This window comes from Mus musculus, chromosome 5 (assembly GCF_000001635.26).
Source record: "Mus musculus strain C57BL/6J chromosome 5, GRCm38.p6 C57BL/6J".
In the NCBI taxonomy this organism is placed as follows: Eukaryota; Metazoa; Chordata; class Mammalia; order Rodentia; family Muridae; genus Mus; species Mus musculus.
The window spans coordinates 100,909,331-100,924,370 of record NC_000071.6 but is presented as its reverse complement, the minus strand read 5'-3'; the positions used below and the strand labels follow the sequence as shown (position 1 = coordinate 100,924,370).

Sequence of the window (15,040 nt, the reverse complement as noted above, 5' to 3'; positions counted from 1 at the left end):
TACTGGCCTTGTCTGCAAAATGAATTTACCTTTTCATTATTATTTACTGAGTGAGCCAGTATTTCATTTGTATGGATTTTATCCAGCAGCTAAGGGGGGGAAAACACAGAAAATCTAATAAAAAGATGAAGCGGCTGTACAATATCTGAAGTCAGTATCCAGCCTTTGGAGGTCACCTCTCTGTCCTTTTATGATGTCCGTTTGAGAAGATGAGGAGGTATGTATTCATATGGAGATGGGCTGCTTCTATAGTCTCATCAAGGGTAGCCTTGACCCAACAAGTGCGGAGGTGCACTTATCCAAAGGACAGCAGCAAGGTAGTGACAAAAATCAAAGGACACGCTCACAGGATGGGTGGCCCTCATTGCTTGTCATCTGAGCCTGCCTGCCTGCACAGGCTTCTCAGCTCTACCTACTCAGGATGGATGTCAGGAAGACAATACTATCGGATCAGGCATGGTGTAACATATAATCGGAGAAAACTGGACCCTAGAAAGGAAGGTCATTAGCTCCCCACTTTCTCAGAGAGGTCACCACTAAGCCCCCAACACTCTCAGTCCTCAGGACCCCTGATACTCGAGATGTCAGTGGTTACATATGTAACGGATGATGTCTTTGCACTGTTCGGCCCTCTAGGACATAGTTTATTTTTTAAAATCTTTTTAAAAGTAAACTCTCATGTGCAATGATTTTAAAACCTGCACGCCTGGGAACTGTGGCCTCATGGACCGGCCTGTGAGTCTGTTGTACGACGTTCTTCCTATGGACGTATATGGAGCATCATGGTCATGACGAAGATCCTTTCTTCTAATCACAAAACTACTGTCATCTACCTGTTCTTAAACTTTGTAGCACAAAGAAGAGAGCTCGTGTACTGAGAAGAGTCAGGAACTTCCTGCCTCACAGGAAAAGCAGGGGTGGAGAACACAGAACCCAGAATTCATCCTACCACATGGACCCAGAATTTGTGCTACTACAGACACTATCTAGCTTTCGGGTTCTAAGCAGGACTTTTGTCTCCTCCATGCCTCCTTCTCAGCTTTGGACAGATAAGAATAGGTAGAGAAAAGCTTACTTGGAAAAAATGTAAAAAATGAACTGTTTCATGACCTACTCAGGCCCTGCCACATTACCAAAAATCAGGATCTGGGATCCAAGTTAGCAGTACTCACTTCTCAGGTATTGTCCCTACCCACAACCGTTAGTGTGAGTCCCCAAGTTGATAATTAATGGGTTCATTCCAGCCCTGGCCCTGGTTGTCAGTACTTGACTGGACTATGTTTCTCTAGCTCCTTCACAAACCCGAGGATGCTAGAACACATGTGGTCAAACACCAGGCCTCATGGCACCCAAATCCATACGGTGATTTTCCCTCTGAGCAGCAAGGCAGCTGGAACCAGTAGGATCCACCGCATAGGCAGTTCTAACCGCATGGACCCAGCAGGGGAGAGTCCACAGCCTGCCAGCCATTGGACACAGAGAGTGTCCAAAACTGAGCCACCCTCACTAGGGGTGGGGGGGCAGACTTGCTCTCCCAATAGCTGTTATAAAATCCCTGCTGACGATTTATCCCATTCTGAGTGCTTACATTAAAGCTTAAATCCTCACTTAAGCCAAAAACCAAAACTCATGCAAAAAAATCAGAGGTAAAACTCTCAGTGATTCTGAAAAGGGCAGTGAGTGTCTGGATCGGCGGGCGCAGCACTCGACATCTTTTTTTTTTAATGTTTTTTATTACATATTTTCCTCAATTACATTTCCAATGCTATCCCAAAAGTCCCCCATACCCTCCCCCCCCCCACTTCCCTACCCACCCATTCCCATTTTTTTTGGCCCTGGCGTCCCCACTTAAAGGCACCAATCGGAAAGCCGACATCTTTAAGGTAATGTTCAGAAATTCGATACAAGCAGGAGACTTGAGCCACAGCCCTGCAGACCATCTCAGAAGATAACAATAGCATTATCGTTTCTGTGAAGTAACATATAAAGATGAAAAAAATAAAATACTAACTGGTCTTGGGTGATTAGAACTCTGCATAATGCTTATGTGTATATTAACAGAGATAGAAGATTATTTTGAATAATTAACATGTCTTAACATTTTTTGTTTTTTTTGGTAAATCTGTTTACTTTTGGATAGAAGTTAAGGTGGAAGAGATAGAGAGACACGTAGAAATTCAATAGACGCTGAAGTGAACCCATTTTAAGCAAATGACTCTGATACTATGAAATGCTCCCTCCGAGGCCCCTGGCATCCTCAGGACTGACCATCCATAATTCAGTGGCCATTGCAGTATCTAAATCTAGCGGTCAGTCCCGGTCATTGATCCCCGCATCTCCGTCATCTGTGTCCTCCTGTCTGCCCAGACTGTAAGTTGCAAACTGTTACAGAACCAAAAGTGTATCCCCACTGGAGATGGGTAAGGTCCCCCAAATGTCTAGTCAGATGGTCCCATCCATCAGGGCCGGAGAGACACAAAGCCAATCAAGAGCGGAGACTCTCGGCGTATGCAAATGCTGACCTTCTCCCAAGCAACACGCTCTCTCCCGCTCCCACACATGTCTAATCACCAGGGAGTTGTCTAGCTACACGGATTTTTCACATTTGTCAGCTAAATCAGCACTCCAAATGCACAATGCAGCACTTAGAAACATTATGTGAATTTATTAAATTCTCTGGAGGACTTTGGGTCCATAAAGCAGTAAATTGATTACAGGGAACCGAGGCCATAATATTTTCATCAGCAACAAAAGCAGCCATGCTCCCATATTGCCCGTGGCACGTGAAGAGAAACAGTGCCTCCGCCAAGACGGCAGGCTGAGACTCCTGGAGACAGGGGAAGGCTCTGGGAAGAAGCTGTGGGAATTCTCAGAGTCCCAGCTTGCACATGGACGACTCACCACAAATAAGAAAATTCGTGAGAAACACAAGCAGCCTCTCCCTGCAGGGATCAGCCTGTGACGCTTGCACAGTTACCACATCCGCAGCTGCCCCTTCGTTTTACCGTGAGATAGCCCGTTCACTTGGCTACCAGACGATGCCAGGCTGATATTGATGGTGTGTTTTCAAGATCGAACAGGCCTAATATGGTTGGGTGGCCATGAACTGTCTAACAATTCCCACTTTAAAAAAAAAAAAAGGACAAAGGAAACAGGAAAAAAGGACGACTGAAACACTGTGTAGGGTGTCTGGCATGCAAGAAGTGATCACAGGCGCTTTCTGTGTGTTCCGTCACCAGCTTTAACAACTTTCAGAGCAAGGAACTCTGTCTGGCTCCCGGTTAACACTGGGAAGTAACCATCCCCAAATCACAGGCACATGAGTGTTCCTTCCTCTTCTGTACACCAGGATGCTGTATTTCCAAAGACAAACTGTTCTCCACCCCACTACAGGTTATAGTGCTCCTCTCTTCTCAAGCATCTGACTCCATCCGCCTTTGCTGCTGCCTGGCCAGCATCCACCCCTCAAGCCTTTCTGGGGAAAGAGGACGGGCAATGTAAGTGCCTCAGACGTGACATTTCCAACTCTACGCTTCTCCTGGACCTGCCTCGGGACACGACTGTCAAATTCAGGCTTGATGAATGATCATGACTTTCAAGCCAAGTGTAGATGTGTGTACGTGCGTTGCATGTTTATGTACATGTGTGTGTGTGTGTGCGGTATGCATGTGTGTGCCTGTGCATGTGTGTGCATTGTGCATGCAGGTGCTTGTGCATGTGCGTGTGCACAGGCTCATGCACGCGAGTGTGCGTATGAAGACCAGAGGTCCACGTGGAATGTATTCCTCGGTCACTCCTAGTTTATTTTCTGGGACAGGGCCCCTCACTGAACCTAGAGTTCACAGATTTGATGACACTGGCTAGCCCATAAGCTTTGAGGATGCACCTAACTCCTTCCAGCGCCTCCTCCTCCTCACCCCCAACCCACAGGAGGGTCACAGGTTCATACAACCACACCTAGCTTTCTACACTCATGTTGGCAACCCTAATTCAGGCCCTTACAATTATACAGTGCTACTTTACTGTCTTAAGTTCTCTTCCCAGAGGCTCCTCAGATTAGGTTTGGATAAACCTCAGTAATGACAGCTGTTGCATGTTGCAGGGTGATGGCACACATCTGGGTCGGCTGCTCCTCTTCTGGTCACCACCAGACTGAACAAAATCCCTCCACAGGGAGGACTTGTGGAGAGATCGAAGGACATGTGAGCTCCTCTCCTCGAACCATGTCCCTCAGACAGAGTCCCCTGCTGTGATGGAGAAGAAGCAGGGTCTCCCTGAAGAAGAAGAAAAAATGTCTTAAAGGTTAGCACGGAATGGAAGCAGAGCCCATGGGTTTCCGGTATTTGGCTGCCTGCCTGCCCTGCATAGACTCAGAGTAACAGTTTGTTAGATTCAACTGAAATATTAAGCGACTCGTCCAGACTACGATGCAGCTTAGTTGGTAAGGTGCCCACCCAGGACACACAAAGTCCTGTCTCCAACCCTCAATGCCACATTAAGCAGGAGTGGTGACATACACACGTAATCCCTGAGCTTGGGAAACGGAGGCAGGGGGATCATAAACTCAAAATCACCTTCACCCATGTAGAGAGTTCAACATCAAAGCCAATCTAGGCTACATGTGACCCCTCAGAGAGAGGGGGACGGGGAGAAACAAAAGGAAAAGACGAGAAAAAGATGAGCCAATTGTCCAATTACAAATAGATTACTATGTACGTTTCAAAACAGCAATTTAGCAATTTTCGGGCATCATAGTTTACCTTAAAGCTAGTCGTTCAAGCAGCTCTTGACTTTTTAGCAAAGCATGCCCACTCTCCATTACATCAGAACTTTGCAGGCCTGTGTCTTTTCAGAATAGGCTTTCAACACCCAGGCTGCACCAGACAGACAAGCTCTGTCGAATTAGCAGCCTCCTGGGTGTTTCTTTTCCAGGACGCTGTCAGCTGAAATGGCAACTGTATTTCCATCTGTCTTTTGCTTATGGGAAAGTCGGTTGGTCTTTTTCCTTCCTTTTTGCTTATCCGATGCTAAAACTTCTATCGAAGTTGGTCTGCTATTTCGAGAATAGTGTTGGGAACTCTTTAACTCAAAAAAATCTTCTGCTGCCACCTACTGGCAAAATTGTTGCATTACATCATCATGTCCTCTACCAGGTAATTCATGGGCAGCTGAATTCCCTCCGACTGAAAGTTTCCCAAGTATGTACACAAACAGAACGGATTGGGGAGACTTCAGATGTAATTAACCCCCTTTTGTGGTATAGAGGACTGGTACCAAGGCCTTGCTCAGTCGAGGCACGTAATCTGCCACTAGCTTCGTCCCCGGTCCTTACAGTAATTTTCTTTTGCATTTTACCTTGGAGAAAACTACTGCCCATTCACAATATTTGTATAAAAACAAAAAGTGTATGCTCTCCACCTTTTTCCTTAGACCACAAAGTTGTAAAAAGCAACCATTTCCTTCAAGCCCACACTGGCTCCAGATGGGCCTTGCTTAAGCATTTCGTTCCTGTGTTAAATGTCTCGGAAATATTGTTCCATGTTTGGTAAATGTATTTTCCTTACTAAACACTCACACAAGTTTTCATAGTAATTATGAAACTAAGGGGTTTTTTTTCTACTCGGAATATTTACTTATTCCTGATAAGAACACTAATTCAACGTATATTAACTGGTCCGCTAGTTTACTCTCTCAATACTGAACCATCTGGATCTTGCCTTGCCCACAGAGTTTATAGCTTAGGAAAGAGAATGCAAAGCCCAAACAAGAAAGTACATTCGGCCGGGCGTGGTGGTGCACGCCTTTAATCCCAGCACTTGGGAGGCACAGGCAGGCGGATTTCTGAGTTCAAGGCCAGCCTGGTCTACAAAGTGAGTTCCAGGACAGCCAGGGCTACAGAGAAACCCTGTCTCGAAGAAAATTTAAAAAATAAATAAATAAATAAAAAGAAAGTACATTCGATGGTGGAAATAGAGAGCCAGGGAACTCCAGAGTGGAAGTGCCTAACATAGCTCATACTTCTAACAGTAAATGCTAAACACACATGGTTTTCACACTGAAGATCAGTATTTCCCTAGCTGAGGACTTCTGCTTACCAATGTCAGCTAGGCTTCCACGGCAAGACCGCGCTCAGGGTCCACCCATTTCTGCTCCCTAATGCTGTAGTAACAAGCATGCAGCCATGCCTGGCTATTCACACAGGTACTGCGGATTCATACTCAAATCTTCGTGGTGGCGAAGGAAGCAGTCTTGCCCACCATCTCCCCCAGACCCAGCATCAGCATTAATACTGTCCAAATGACCTTCAATCAGTGAGGCATGGGGACTGGTAAATAAATGACGTTGCTTTTTTAACACACATTCACACACACACACTCATTCTCATACACAAACACACATACACACACTCTCACACACACTCACACACTCATTCACACACACACTGCCCCTGCAATAAATGACTCTGAGGTATATTCTAGTTGGGCTTTTAGAATGTTCCCCAAGGTGTGTAACAGAACTTTGTGATTTGAAAAAGTTTAATAAATGGCATCTATCTTTCCCACAAATTGTCCTGAATCACACGTAGCAGTGACCAAGGTGAGCCTGTGAAAAACGGGACCTGCCAATTATATTTACGGGGAAATTGCCAGCTTCCAGAAGACAGGCTTCCTCGGGGAAGAAAGCAGCGACTGAGCCACACTGTCTCAGTGACTCCTACATGTGAGTGATATTCCCCCTGAAAGGAACAAGGAAGGGGCATTGAAGGGCCAGACAGAGGAGCGCCATCTGCTGGTGAGATAAGCCCGCTACAGCAGGAAACAGCGCCCCCACCCTATCGCGTGTCAACCCTCCGCTCAGCGAGCTGTGTTTTCCTAGGTCAGTAACTCCCCAACACCACACTCGATATAATAAATTGTTTTTAAAATTTTAATCTCTGTGTTCTCAGTACTCAACCCCAGATGACACTGGTCCCCAGTGAAGACCACAGTAATCAATAGTATGAGTAACGGCCATTAAATCGATATTCTGTTTGTCATTAATAGATTTTTAACCACATAATTCCTGCCTATAAAATAGGAACGGTGTTTGTTCTGATTTTCATTGTAAACATTTATTGAACCCTTGCTCTGTGATAAACTATTGCATATTTATTTAATGCTCACAAAGGTCTGTATTCCCCCTAATTACTCAGATGGCGAAACAGAGGCCTCTAAAGGTCAAGGAGTTTGATAGAAGTCACTCCACTAATAAAAGTGACATCAGAACTAGGCCTGGTTAATCGCAAGTCGAAACCCATCCTCCATCGGTGCACTGCCAATCCATCCCTCCCAATCATTAAACTGAACGTATGTTTTAAAGATAACGCATTTGGTTTTGCTTTAAATTGCTTTAGAATTGCCAACAGGACAACGAGCTTCAAAACTAGCACTGAATGATGCAAATCGATTTGAATATTCTTCTTTGAGATAAATTGGCCTTCAGGCACACCGACCAGACTCTGCTTTGTACAAAAGACGGAAGCAAATAATGATGGTGATAAGCACACAGAAGAAAATGACCCGTATTTTTGGACAAGTCGTTGCTAAGTATCTTCTGATCTGAAATCAATCCAAATCGTTCCCCTGAGTCTGGAGGCTCCTTATCCTCTGTCAATGAGGTTTGCTACGTCAGTGGCTTCAGAGTTCAAAGCTCCAGCTATGAAAGACACACCCTTTCCTGTAAATGCTCTAAGCAAAGTGTGTGTGTGGTCTGTGACGCAATCCCAGCTCCATAATACTGCGTACTATGGAACTATGACTATATCTCCCGTCTTTAAACACACAGAAGTCAAGGGCAGGTTCCTTGACCCTACAGCAATACTTGTTGGGTACTTGAGTCTCAAATTGCTGATTCTTTGAAACAACAAATCAGACGAGGGAACCTCTTGTAAACCTTTGACCCAATAAAGCAAGACTCCTTCAGGAATCTTTTGGGGATTTTTCAACGATATGTTGTCATATGAACTCGAAACACATTTATCCAAACAAATTGACTTTATTGTCATTTTTTTCTTTTTTTAAAGATTTATTTATTTTATCCCCCCCCCCCGTGTGTGTGTGTGTGTGTGTGTGTGTGTGTGTGTGTGTGTGTTGCCTGCACATATTGGTATGTACCTGTTGCCTGAAGAGGAGAGAAGTGTGCTCTAGAACTGATGACAGACTGTGGGGAGCTGTCATGTGGGCGCTAGGAATCAAACCCCAGTCCTCTGCAAGAGCAGCCAGTGCTCTTTGACTGTGAAGCCATCACTCCCACCCCAAGAGTTTTCCTTAGTGGACCCGGATTCGAGGACCAGGAATGGATGCTGTATTGGACCCCTGGGGAACACACAGCATCTTGAAAACCCAGACTCCTGTTGAGTAGCTCACTGCGCCTTTGAGTCCTCTCCTCGGTGGCAGCGGCGGGAGGGGGGGGGGTGGGGGGGGTGAGCTCTTGTGTTGCCCTCAGGAAAACAATGGAAGATAGGATCTTTCAGAACAGCGTGCCTGGGGAAAAGCTGGGCCTTTGGAACAAAGCAGGACGGGTTACTCTTTAAAGGTTTCACACTTTCCCAGCAAATATTCTCACTACAACCACTCCTCCTGGGGTAACATAGCCTACCCTGTTTCCTGTCCCCCCAATCACGGGGGATAGGCGCTGGGTGACCATGGAGTCCTACTCACCCAACTGCATGACTAACCTGTGACCCAGTGAGGCCAGAGTCTTTAAGCTTTTTCTCTATATAGCTGAGTCACAACATGAAAACGCTATTTGATTTGAAATTGTGGTTTGGGGCAACAATCTATCTTCCTGATGGGTGTATAAAGCCAGCTGGAAATAATGAAGAGATTGCAGGTTCTAATGAACCTCGGGTCTACCCTGGATCTGCCTTCCAAGGATCTAGTTCCCACCGCAATGCCTTCACTTCCATGGGATCTGTTGAATCCAGCTGAAATGGGTTCTGTTTCCAAGTTTTAAAAACTTACTTCTAGCAAGTTAAGTTGAACTCAATGTAGTCACGATGCTACACGTAAAGTCCACAAGATGGCGCTCTCCTCAAGCTTTCGTTCCATGGCTTCCCAACCAGCCATTCTAGCTGATAGCCACATTCACAAATCATAATCAGTTGAAAACTCTCAATGGTTCCGAATGCACTCCAATGGTTACAGCTGTGCCGAGTAGGGCACCCTGCATGGAGTGCTTAAAACCAAGCAGGTGTGGAAAGCTATAGTGTGGCCATCTCTTTCAGGACAACATCAACCTGCAATGGGTTTAGGAGATTTTGTATGAAATGCTCTGCGACAGCTGAGATCACAGAGCCCTATAACCCACCCATCCACTAGCCTGATTAGCCTTCAGGGCCAAAGAGCTTTACTGTAAGGTTGTTACCTACCGGGATATCACAAGTCTGTGTCCCTATCTCAGCCCAGATTTAGTGCACTGGTGAGTTGGAGAAGTCTTCTGCCTACAACTTCCGGTTCCGGCTTACTGCACAAATAACACTGTCTTTTCATGAGGTTTTTGGGTTTGTTTGTTTTTTTTAAGATTTACTTATTTTATGTATATGAGTGCTCTATCTTCGTGTATGCCTGCATGCTGGATGACAGGATTAGATCCCAGATGGTTGTGAGCCACCAGGTGGTTGCTGGGAATTGAACTCAGGACCACTGAAAGAACAGATAGTGCTCTTAACTGCTGAGCCATCTCTCCAGCCCCTTTAAATGAGGTTTTAATGGGTGTTTTGAAAATGGAAGGGCTTGACCTCTTGGATAAAATATAAGGTTCCTATCACCATAATAAAAATTCTGTACACTCTATTAAAACTTCCCTACTTGGCAGGGTGTCAGTAGCACACAACTTTAATTGAAGTGCTCAGGAGGCAGGCGGATCTCTCTGAGTTCAAGGCCAGCCTGGTCTACAGAGTTAGTTCCAGCCAGGGATGCACAGAGAAACCCTGTCTCAAAATATAGATAAATTAGATTAGATAGATAGGATAGAGAGAGAGAGAGAGAGAGAGATGATAGATTGATAGATAGATAGATGATAGATAGATAGATAGATAGAATGATAGATTGATTGATAGATAATAGATAGAATGATAGGTAGGTAGGTAGAATAATAGATGAAGATAGAAAGATAGAGAGAATGATAGATAAGATAGAATGATAGATAGATAATAGAATGATATATGTAAATAGATAGAAAGAGATAGAATGATAGATAGATAGATAGATAGATAGATAGGATGATAGATAGAATGATATAGAGATAGATGGATAGATAGATAGATAGATAGATAGAATGATAGATAGAATGATATAGAGATAGATGGATAGATAGATAGATAGATAGATAGATAGATAGATAGATAGATAATCCTTCTTGGCTTGTTGATCTCTTGGGAGAGAATAAAATCACTATCACAATTTTTAAACCAAATTAAACACTTGCCAAGATAATGGACACTGGCCAGGTCCATACCTTGGATTCCCAGAAAATGGTTGCTAGTTACATTAGTTTGGGCAGAACCCACAAGGCTACATATGTATCGACTTCATCCAATCAGAGGCAAGTATACATTATGACATACTTCCCACCTATGTGTGACCAAGCTTATCCTTCTGAGCCAGGGCAACCAACCTTTTTTACAAAAGTGAACAACACCTGGCTTGTAATCTTACATGAACAACAGCCCCCAGGATTCCAGGAAGCTAACTGTCCTTGGGCCAGGAAGGCTTACAGGTTAGTCTCTTAACTAAACACACGCACGGCATAGCTTCGGTTCTTTTGCATAAGCAGACAGCCCAGTGTGAAGCCAAAGTGGAGGGAGGCATTTGGTTCCAATGCACACGAGCAGGCTTGAGTCACCCATTCTCTCTCAAGTTCAAAAGAAATGTCCTCCAGCAAGCCCCGCCCTCTGCCCACTCCTAGATGCATTTGCAGGACTGGAAGACAATCTGGCAGGAGATAGGAAGCTTTAGGCTTAGCCCCACCTCTGCTCTCCACACTGACCTCGACTCACATAACCGCTCTGTAGCTTCAGCACCCCGAGAGCAAGGAATTCCTTCTCCGGTTACTTACCTCGAGGACACTGTGAGGACACTGTCATTAGTTCATGACAGTTTAAAATTTGACCAGTGTTTCATTCGATCACAACAACTTTCCATTTCTGAAGTAAGAAAATTGATAAAATGTTAAACAAATGCATTGCTACAATAGACAAAACCTGAGAAGTCTATGGCTTAACATCATGAAGGCTGGTTGGTTGGTTGGTTGGTTGGTTGGTTGGTTGGTTGATTTTTCCCCAGTCTGATGAATGTCGTCCAGCTGTTCCGTATCAGTGGGTAACCTCTCTTTATGTGAGGAAGTGAAGTACCAAGTCCTCTTGCTTGGGGCTCCTTAGGGCTCTTGGGCTTTGGCCTTCTGCTTCCAACTGGCAGACAGGCTAAGAGAGTGGAGAAAATCCCATCCCAGGTGGTTTCCACTCTCCTTGTTGAGAACCAGTCAATGGCTCCATTCAGATGAAAAGGGGCATTGAGAAATGTAGCAGCTGGCTGGGGGCTGCTTCCTAGGGACAATGTCGTTCCCTGGCAGAAGAAGGAAACTGTGGTGAGTGAGCAGAGCCCTGCTTGGCTGTAGCTAAGTCACCCCTTCAAGGCTCCTTCAATGAGAGGTGAGCGCCAGCCACCTACTTCTGAGTAGCTGTTTGCCACAAGCTCAGCAGCTTAAAATAATACCGTGCAGGTATCAGGATGTGGTTTAGCTGGGTTACCTGGCGCAGAGTCAGAAGCTGCATTCTGGATGTTGGCCCAGCCTCCAGTCTCTGGAGGGCCAATCAGAAAAGAAGTCACGTTCCTACCCACACAATTCTTGAGGCTCCTCGGGGCCCTTGCAAGCTTCAGGTTCATGACAGCCTCCCTCCTCAGCACGAGCACAGGAGGAAGGGAGAAACAGAGAAGCAACGGGAAAGGCAGACAGAGGCTCTATCTAGGGCGGTGGTTCTCAACGTTCCTAATGCTGCAACTCTTGAATGCATACAGTCCCACACATTGTAGTGGCCCCAACCATAAAATTATCTTCACTACTACTTTGTAACTGTGATTTTGCTACTTTTATGAACCGTATCATACCTATTTTTTGGAGATAGAGGTTTGTCGTAGGGGTCGCGAGCCACAGGTTGTGAACTGCCACTCTGGAGCGACTCAGCTAGCTACTGAATGGAATGGCGGTGAGGGCTACAGGTGTCCAGACTTGGATCTTCATGTGTGTGCAGCAAGCATTCTTAACCACTGAGCTATGTCTTCCAGCCCCATGAAAGATATTTTGATAGGAGAATCCTGTTGTGTGTAGAGGAGGCAACGAAGTTTCAGTTGTCACCAGAGAAGCCGACAGAAAAGTGAAAATGGGGAACATAGATGAGAATCGATCCAGTAGGAGGCGCTGTTGAGAGGGACGGCGATGATGAAGAAAGGCCGCAAATAGGAAAAGTCAGCGGTGAAATTGTAGAAGAAAAATAACTGAAGCGCAGAAGTCCGCAACCGCATCTCCGCCGAGCTCCACTTCTCACGTGAAAATGAAAATAATGATTTACTTGAGGGCTTGGTGGGCCTGCTCTGCTAATAAGGACTTTTGTACCTAGAAAGAATGAGAGGCAGATGATGCAGTTGGCCGCACTCCAGCTCTGTGGTCCAGCAGATCCGGTGAAGGCAGCGGCTGAGGAAGCTTTCTCTTCCAGGAAAGCACGTGAGTCTCTTGGCTTTGGTAGAAAGCCCATTACTGAGGACTAAGGAGAGAATCTGTCACTCAGATGTTCTGAACTCAGAGTTCTCGAAAACATCTTCTGTCTTCTGTTGTGGTTCATAAAAGAGGGGGATAGAGCCAGGTAAGGTGGGGTGGGAGGGGGTGCCTCGGCGGGCCCATACTGAGACATGCCTTCCCCCCTGAGGTACCAGCCATACAACAGGTATAGTAGAGAATAAAGTTTATTTAGGCGTGGGAAGGGAAGTTGAGAAGTGGGTCGAGACAGAGACGGGGGGGGGGGGGGAAGCCCCCTATTTTACCAAGCCAGGCCTACCTGGCTGTTGCCAGGTAACTGTTGGGCAGGGCATAGAAGGAACACTAACACCTTCATGCATACCTAAGGCTCTGCCCCTATTCGAGCACAGCACCTAGGCTACAGCCAACCAACCCATCACAAGAAGGAGCCAGGGCTCAAAACCCTCACTCACCCATTTGGAGCCTGGTCTCATCCTCTAGTTCATGGGCTGGAAACAGCTAAGCAAGAGGAGAGAGAGAACACAAGATTGCCAGCAGACAACCTGAGTTTGCCAACGCTGGGATAGTCGGAGCACTCGAATAGGAAAATATTTCTGTCTTGCGCAGAAAACATTTTTCCCCAAATGACCAAAGAATGCATGCATATGTGAATGAGCATCTGTAGGGTTCTTGCTCAGAAAGATAGCATTATAGGGCAGGTGACTGATCCAAAACTTACATTGATCTGTTACCACAAGACACGCTCCCTAAAGTTCACCCATAAACTGCAGAACAAAATCTTCTGTACCAGAAAGTATTGCAACATGTAAGAAAACTAACTCATCTTTGGCTCACTCCATAGGAGAGAACTTGTGCCTGGTATGATAAACACAGTCAAAACTCCATGACAGTTTAGGTCCTAGGGGAGAAACTACAGTAGCAAAATGCTGCTGCCTCCTCCTCCTCCTCCACTTCCTCCTCCTCCTCCTCCTCTTCCTCCTCCTCCTCCTCCTCCTTCTCCTTTCATATATGAGTACACTGTAGCTGTCTTCAGACACACCAGAAGAGGGCATCAGATCCCATTACAGATGGTTGTGACCACCATGTGGTTGCTGGGAATTGAGCTCAGGACTTTGGAAAGACTGCTCTTAAAGCCAACTCGCCAGCCCAGCCAACTGGCTTCTAAATATCTGTGTACACTCTCACAGACAAAGGCTGCCGGGCCATAATCAGAGAAGCCTTGCTTTACGATGAACAGAGGTGAAAGCAGAGACACAGGGCTGCACAGGATCCCGAGAGTGAGTGACTGACAGCTGATGGATCAGCCCTGGACAAGAGATTTCCACCAACCTCTTATGGCCCAGAGACTGTATTCTCTTAGTAGAATGGAAAGTTTGGCTTAAGGACTTGACTTACTCATAGTCCGTGAAACTGAATTTCCTTTTAGTGATGTAATGAACTATTTGACAAGATCACGTCAAAAAATGGCATCAGTTCTGGGAACCAAGCGCTTCTTGCTCTAAAACACATCTAAGAATAATCCACAGAGATACTTGAAATAAGTCTATTCTTTAAAAAAAAAAATCTAATTTGGACATCACTTCAGTGAGCGTTGTGCCTTTCTTAGTCGAGTGACTTTTGCTGCCGAGAGACACATGACTGCAGCTCAGGACGACCTCCGCAAGTGTTTAAAATAGCAAGCCGGAACGAACAGAGCAGAGGAACCTGAGCCAGGCATGCGCTGAAGGAGTCACTATAAATAGGAGAGAGAGAATGGAGGGAAAAGGTTGAAGGCACGGCCAAAATGCTTCTATTTAATCCAGACCAGCTCCCAGGGCACAGTGAGGAAACGGGCTCTTTCCTTCATCACTTTAAAATACTCATCTTATGTATTAGCATGGCTGCGTGTGAATGGACGCATGCGCACAGAGGCTGGACTCTAGAAATGAATTCTGGCTTGTTACGGGATGCTAGGATCAAGCTCCCATCCTCAGGACTGAGAAGCAAGCAGTTTTACCCACTGACCCATCTCTCCAGACCCTTGTTTCTTACATCATCTTTATTTAAGGCCACCATAGCTCATTCCTCCTCGATTCTGGGTGGTTCTATAAAGTTGAATTCCCTCCTGAAACATGCACCGCTAGCATCCCCACCTTCTTATGCTCCCCTGGAAGGAGAAAAATGTCACCGCAGAACCTCTGTTTCCTGGAACAAAAAGTCGCTGTGAGTTTCTGTTCAAGTGAGTTATCCCTTTTAGGTTCAGATGTGA

General features: G+C 45.6%; 2 long non-coding RNA genes across 2 annotated transcripts; one reads left to right on the top strand and one right to left on the bottom strand.

The window, feature by feature from the left end:
* Window positions 1–3,201: 3,201 nt before the first annotated feature.
* Gm36740 lies at window positions 3,202–11,178 on the bottom strand. Its single transcript, XR_389418.1, has 3 exons — window positions 11,098–11,178; window positions 4,024–4,274; window positions 3,202–3,475 (listed from the first exon to the last, which is right to left on the bottom strand). It is a non-coding gene; the product is annotated as a predicted gene, 36740 (long non-coding RNA).
* On the top strand, window positions 10,679–14,371 carry Gm36793 (predicted gene, 36793). The gene is made up of 3 exons (NR_168093.1): window positions 10,679–10,758; window positions 12,324–12,759; window positions 13,980–14,371. It is a non-coding gene; the product is annotated as a predicted gene, 36793 (long non-coding RNA).
* The last annotated feature ends 669 nt before the right edge of the window (window positions 14,372–15,040 follow it).